The following is a 7597-nucleotide window of genomic DNA, read 5'->3' on the forward strand; positions in this document are numbered from 1 at the left end:
AATTGAATCGATCCATATATTTAAAACTGCTTTGTACATTTAAACCTTATGTTTGGCTCTTCTCCCCATGTTAACTTTTTAGGGAGTCATTTAAGAAGGTAGACAGAGTCATGGCATTCAGAGCCAGCTGAAATATCGATCCTTCTAGATGGCATCCGTGACCTACCAAAAACTTAGCAAAATGAGGAAATGACATAAATCCTAGAAGTCCCGTTGGCTCTCGGCGATGCCGTTTGCAGGGAGTGTGCAAAACAGAGAGTGAGGGAAGGTCTTGGAATGATTTGACTTTTTTACTCTTCTTGCCTTTTGGAACATTTGATTTTTTTTTTTTTTTAGTTCTCTGTTTATGAATTGAAAATGCTTTTGTTTATTAAGCTAATTAAATTATTTTAAGAACATAAACAATGCAAGATAAGGGACTCAAACATTGTGAGTCTCTCTGTCTCTCTCTGTGCTAACAAACGGTCCATGTCATAATAAAACAAGTCTATTTCTAAATAAGGCAAAAACGACTGGGTCTCGTCTGGCGGAGCAGGACACCAAACACGGCGTCCCACTGTTTCTGCTGCCCCTGCTGCACCCTGGGAACTTCATGAAACCCAGTATTATGTAGCGGAGACCAAAGGTCAGTTCCCAGGCAACAAAAGACAATGCCCTTGATATTTGCTTATCACCCTTGAGTGAGTGGGGAAGGCTCTAGATCATGAGAATTTAAAGCAGCCCCTTCCCCATATCTGCCTGAGACTGTGATGATCTGAATTTGTACATGTTCTCACCTCATGAGCCTATCTATATACACTCGAGAGAACTCCACAGTTTGTATTCCCACCTGGCATATAGGAGGCATTAGACATTAATGGTATTCTATGGAATAAAGAAACAATTTGAATTTTTGTTTTGGAAATGAAACTTCAGTTCAAACATAATCTCATATGAAGTTCCAATTTATAAGATAAAGCAAAGCCAGAGCCTTGGCCACTCCTCTTTCTTCCCCCTTGAGTAAGCTTCCTAGGAGTCCTTGGAACAGTAACTTGAAGATAAAAGATGAGATGAAAATTCTTGCATTTCTAAATGCTACTTTCTGAAAAACCCACTGTAATGTTCTTCAGGCCCAAGAAATGAGGGAATGTATGTACCTTAGGCAGAGGCAGACAGTATTCATTCTGCTTGCTGTATCTCTGAGGGTGCGCCTCAATGCCGGGCACTGCACGTGACTGATGGAGGCTGAGTCTGCTTCCTTACAGATCCTGAACCCCAGCCAGCACAAGTGGTGACTCCAAGGCTACCTCCTGAGGGATGCAGATCTCCAAGCCCAAGGCCCAGGGGCCTGATGCACTCCTGTCTCTTTCCTGCCTGTATCTCTCTCCCTTCTTATACATATGGACCTCTGTCCATGGCCTGATTCGCCCCAGCTCCAGGGAATTCACCAGAAGCATTTATTTACCTAGAATCTAGGAGCACAATGGAAGCTGGGTAAATCAACATTTTTTAGGGACACGAAGGGAGCTAGTATTTGAGTTGCTATTCTGGGGCACATACTCTTAGATCAAAAAGAAAGTAGGTACAGTGTAGAATATATTCTCTCTTTTCAAGGTACTCATGGTGTCATTGGAAAGAGAGTACGTGCCATCTTGTGCTATAGATTTATGCCGAGGGCCAGGTGGTATCTTGGCCATGGAAGACCTGCTTGGTGCAAGAGTCAGGTTCTAACTATAACTGGGATCATCGATCGCTGTGAGCATGTGGTCATGATGCATAAGGCACAGTCTAGTCTGTTCATCTTAGCTTTTAAAGTACATTTCAGGAATCCAAGGAAACTTCTGTGTCATAATATCAAAAATGAAATTCAGGGAGGAAGGATGATACTCTCTTGCTGTTAAGGGAGGACTGGGTTTCAGGAAGCAATGTCTCTGGAGGCGGGGTTCCCTCTTCTGTGAAGTCCACTTGTTGCCCTTTGGACCTTGTTGTGCTGGGTGATGCGTCAGTCAGCAGGGTGAGACAGAGTGTGCTTGACTGGGTCTGAGCCTCAAAGCCAAATTCATGAAGATGCAGCCTCGTTTCTGACTTCGGCTCTCATTCCTGCCTTTCATGGGTTCACTGCTAGCTTTTGTAAATTAAATATCCACAAGCAGACACAATCTCTGGCAAGTTCAGCTGGAGCCAGGGAGACTAACATTCTAGATGGCTGGCTTGGTGCCCATTGTTTCCTGTTCGGATGATAGATTATGTGAACACCCAGATTATAGCCATGATATAGCTAGAGAGCTGACTTGTTGCATGTACAGTTGAGTAAATTTTTATAATGAGGATGTACAATTTTTCAAACATCAATTATGTTATGAGGCAAAATGATGTCTATTGCTTTGCATTCTATCAATACCTCAAGATTGTGTCTATCGTACATTCTCAATTCTTCATCAGGAACCCTCATTTGGGGACATACATAGCATGTTTTTCACTATTTTTTAAAGAAACAATTTAAGCAAGCACTCTTTTGTGAAGAGCCTTCAGATAAGAGAGAACAGAGACCCTGGAAAGGGGTGTGTGATGGCCACTTTCCATAACTTTCTCTCACTCCATCTTAGCCATCATGCCGATTTCTCTGTTTTCTTCTTTGTGATGTTACCTGAGCGGCATCCCAACGTGTCCCCTATTCTTACCTGGGGCTTGGAGAGCAGCACCCTCCCAGGACAGGGAGAAAGGAGGAAAGGAGTCCACAACTCTGGTCACTCTGACCTTTCCCAACTCTATTCTCTGGTTTGATTTTCTCAGCACCATTGTGTCCCTCCCATCCCCTCTCCTTCCATCTTTTTTCTCTCTTCCCTTCTCCCCTCTTTCCACTCTCCCCTGCTCCAGACTCAGCCACTATGTTGGACCAGGAGAGGATAGTTTCAGTGTGCTTCTTCTTGGAAATCTTTCTTTCTTCTATCTTTCTTTCTTCAAGGTGCTAGAGGGGTTGGGTGGAGGGGAACACAAAGTTCCAGATTCATGAAGGAAAGGAGTGCTGGTGGGACCAGGGCTGAAGCTCGCAGAGCTGGGGATGGAAAGACCACTCTTCGTTCGCAACGCCCCACTTTCAAAATGACCCAGAGAGGAAGCTGCAAAATTTCATCCTGCTTCTCAGAGGGCTGAGATGGCGTGACAAGAGCTGTGGTTGGAAATCAGCAGGTCGATGGTAAGGGAAAGTAGGAAGAGTGACAGTGGTGGGAGACACAGCATAAAGTGTCTCCAAGGAGTTCTCTCAGGGGGAATTGCTGAATTCCTAACTTCCAGCCCCTTGGAACACCCCATCAGCCTTCCTGGTGACTTTTTTTTTTTTTGCAGTACGCGGGCTTCTCACTGCTGTGGCCTCTCTCGTTGCGGAGCACAGGCTCCGGACGCGCAGGCTCAGCGGCCATGGCTCACGGGCCCAGCCGCTCCGCGGCCTGTGGGATCTTCCCGGACCGGGGCACGAACCCGTGTCCCCTGCATCGGCAGGCGGACTCTCAACCACTGCGCCACCAGGGAAGCCCCCTGGTGACTTTTCTACTCCTTACTCCATGCCTAATCCCTGCTTTCCTCTCCCCAGGACAAAGCACCCTTTGGGCTACTTAAGTGGTGAGGCCCTTTACCATAGATCCTGCTATGGCATCAGGCAAAGGGTCTCAGGTTAAAGCTGACCCCACACCACCACAGAGGACTACCCCAGCCGAGATAAAAGGGAAGCCTCTTTCTCCAGCCCTCCCGGAGTTTTCAGGGCTGCCACCTGCTTGCTTCAGAGACCTCAGTGCTCCCAGGGCAGAAAGGCCCGGGCGTTCATGTTCACATAGGCTGCGGCACTAATGGAGAAATTCTCCCGCCGGTCTACTGGGAGGAATAGCTCATGAAACAGATTGTAAAGGCCTGGGCCGGGACTCGCTCTCCTGTGACTTGGCACTTAATGTAGCTTTTTCCACTGGCAGGGACGAAGCAAGAGGCCAGGCTGCGCCCCTCAGATGATGGACGCCCTGCCCAAACCAGTCCTGTGCTCCCCAATTCTTCAATCCTGCCCTGGGCCCACGAGGGGTTTATTGAGTGGAACTACGCTTGACACCGAGGTGGCAGATTGGAGGCCAACCTCGTGACACGTTCCGAGTGTGAAATGACTTAAATCTGGGGGCCCGGTTCCAGGAGGCCCAGAGGCATGATGCTGGTGCCCAGACAGCGGCTGTCCCCCACCGGCTGTGAATCTGTTTCCCCACCCCTGGGCTGCCTGGTCAATATCAGGGTGTTTGCGGCTGGATTTGCCCCCGTGTCTCCCCGGGCGTCTGGGTTGCAGCGAGTGCACCTTTCTGGGCTGCGGGGGATGGGCCGCCGGCCAGCGTGCTGGGGGCTCCCCCCTCACCCCGAAGTCGCAGCTGTGATGACTTCATGACTCTCACATGGCCCTGGGGCCGGGGAACAGGGCCGGGATTGTATTCGCAGGCTGCAAGCGCACGTGTGAAAGAACTGCGTCAGGCTAGACCTCCTGCCGCAGGAGTTTGTGAAAATCCGCTCTTAACTCCAGCAAGAACGCCTGAGTGCCCCTGCCCACTCCTCCAAGACCCTTCAATAGACTGAGTCCTGAGGTCCTTCTCAGCCGTGGGCCACGTGGAGGGAATGATCCACACTAAACCACCTTTAGGTGGGTTTTCACGTTTTAGGGGAAATAATGACATTTTGCATTTGAATCTGCCCATGAGCCCAGGTCTGTATTAGAGCAGTCCTGGGGAAAGAGATGGCTCTATTTCTCTTAGTAGCTTGTTTGCCTCTCCCCCGGAGAGATTCAGGGGAAGGGCCGTGGCCACAAGACCCTCAGGACCTTGCTTCACCAATGTCCGGATGGTGGGAGAAATGAGACTTGAGACCCCATGTGATGTGATTGTCAAGCTTCCTGTCATTTCAATGTGGTGACAGTGTTCCTGGCCATGACTGGATGGGAGGAGCTTGTGCCCAGGGGCCATCAGGTATGTTCATTGCAGCATTGTTTGTGATGGTGACAAATTGGAATAACCTAAGTGTCTATCAAAGAGAATGGAGAAATAAAATATGGTGTATTTAGATGATGGCATTGTATACAGCAGTTAAAACAGATAACCAGACTGGGCTAGGGCTCAAAAATGAAAAAAAAAATTAATGAGTTGCAGAATGATAACTACAGTATGAAACCATTTATGGAGAGAGAGAGAGAGAAAAGAAAACAGAAAAACCCTCATGAGGCCAGGCTGTGCTTTCTGTTCTGTGCTGTGCAGAGGCCCGGAAGCCTGGACCCCAAGCTCCAAACTGTCTATGGGAAGGTGAGAGGGACTGAAATTGGGGAAGGTGGTCAAAAGTTCCTTAAGTAAATGTTCTAATGTTTAAGGGGAGAATGATTTCATTTATTTCTTATATAATTAAAAATCGATTATAAAATAGGGGAAAATGAGGTGTTAGTGGTTTACAAACTTAATCCACCCCGATTTAGCAGGTGTGGAGCTTTGTGTTTTTGACCTATTTGTAGGTAATTAGTGGTTTCAGTTCTTTTTTCTTTCTCTTTGCTGAGATGTAGCGAACTGATATGATAGAAAGGGTAGGACAAGATACCATAGTGTGTGTGTTCATAAATCCGCAAGGGGCTGTGTCAAGCGACACTCAAGAAAGTCCTTTGCTGAGCAGTTAGTCTGCAGACTGTGGCCTTGTTGAATCACAGGGTCATCACCTGTGATGACATCACAGGTCATCGTGACAAGCACCGATGCAGCACTTATTGCTCTAACTGGGCTGGGAGAAGGGGGTGGGCCAGGTACCCAGGTAACCTGCATTGGACGTAGTCCTGACACTTCCCTTTGCACCTTCCACTTGGAAAATCTTGCAAGCAGATGCATGTTGGAAATTCACTTTACATGGGGGTTAAGTGAATAATTTAGCTAAGAATAAACCCATATACGCTCACAGGTGGTGATTGCTATAATTACAGAGATTTTCAAGCACAAGATATAGTTCTGTATGTGTGTGTATGTGAATTAATAATATAGAAGTTTAAAGATAAGAAAAGGAAAACATGCTTTTGCAGAGAACAACCTTTAAAATTAGGAAAGAAATTATGAACCTATTAGGAAATGGCTTACTGTGTTTTATAATCAGTACCAATAATATTAGTTGTGTTCAAAATATTCTTTTCCTTAATTATAATAATTTCGTTCACATTGTAGAAAATTTAGCAGTTAAAGAAAAATATAAATAACAAAATTAAAAGCAGACAAAAATGAAGCGGTGGATAGCTCAATGATTTGATTATGGATGTTTTCTTCTAGATTTTTCTATTATTGATATCACAAAATCTTCATCCTACTGGTGATATTGTTTTGTAGCCCATTTTTATCATAATGTTATTAATAATTGAAAGTCCATCACCCAGAGAAGTTCCCTTAACACCCCTTTCTATTCAATTTCCTACTCACCCTAGGCCTTGGTGACCATTGATCTGATTTGTCACTATAATTTTGCCTTTTTCAAAATGTCATATAAATGGAATCATACTGTGTGTGGCCTTTGTGACTAGCTTCTTTGACTTAGCATAACACTTTTGAGATTCTTCCATGTCGTTGCATATATCAGAAGTTATTTCTTTTTATTGCTGAATAGAATTTCATTGTATGGGTCTATTACAGTTTGTTTATCCAATTATCATTTTTAGGATCTGCTGAGTTTTGAAATCTGTGGGTTGAAGTCTTTCATCCATTTTGGAATATTCTTGGAGACTATTTTTTCAAAATTACTTCTGTCCAAATCTCAGTCTCTCCTCTCTGTCTGGGATGAAAGTTGCAGTGGCTACTATGTTTGCTTCGGTTCCCATACGTCTTATACTTTGTTCTGTTCTTTCCATTCTTCTTCTCTCTTGCTTCAGTTTGAGTCTTTTCTGTTGACTTTAGCTATGCTACTTTTTTTTTTAATCCTTGAATACTCATGATGATATTGCCATAAATAAGGTTGCGCAAATAGAACCTGAAAATTTACTCCTATCCTCCTTTTTAAAAAATTGAAGTATAATTGACAAACAATATCACATCAGCTTCAGGTGTATATCATAGTGATTTGATATGTATATACATTTTTAAATGATCACTACAAAAAGTTAGTTACCACCTGTCACCTTACAAAGTTATTACAATGGTATTGACTATATTCCCCATGCTGCACATTACATCTTCATGACTCATTTATTTTATTAATGAGGTTTGTACCCCTTAATCCCCTTCACCTAGTTCACCCACCACCCTAACACCTTCTCCTCTGGTTATCACCAGTTTGTTCCCTGTATCTATGAGTCTGTTTCTGTTCTGTTTTGTTTATGTATTTATTTCATTTTTAAAATTCCACATATAATAAGTGAGATCATACAGTAACTGTCTTTCTCTGACTTAATTTCACTTAACATAACACCCTCTAGGTTCATCCATGTTGTTGCAAGATTTCATTCTTTTTTATGGCTGAGAATATCCCATTGTATATATATACTCCTATCCATCTTTTGTTTGGTTAACTCTTAGTCATCATCTAGACTTCACTTCCTCAGGAATGCCTTTTCTGATCTCCAAGATGAGGCCAGATTCCCTGTTAT

The sequence above is a fragment of the Orcinus orca genome, chromosome 6 (assembly GCF_937001465.1).
Source record: "Orcinus orca chromosome 6, mOrcOrc1.1, whole genome shotgun sequence".
NCBI classification, from domain to species: domain Eukaryota; kingdom Metazoa; phylum Chordata; class Mammalia; order Artiodactyla; family Delphinidae; genus Orcinus; species Orcinus orca.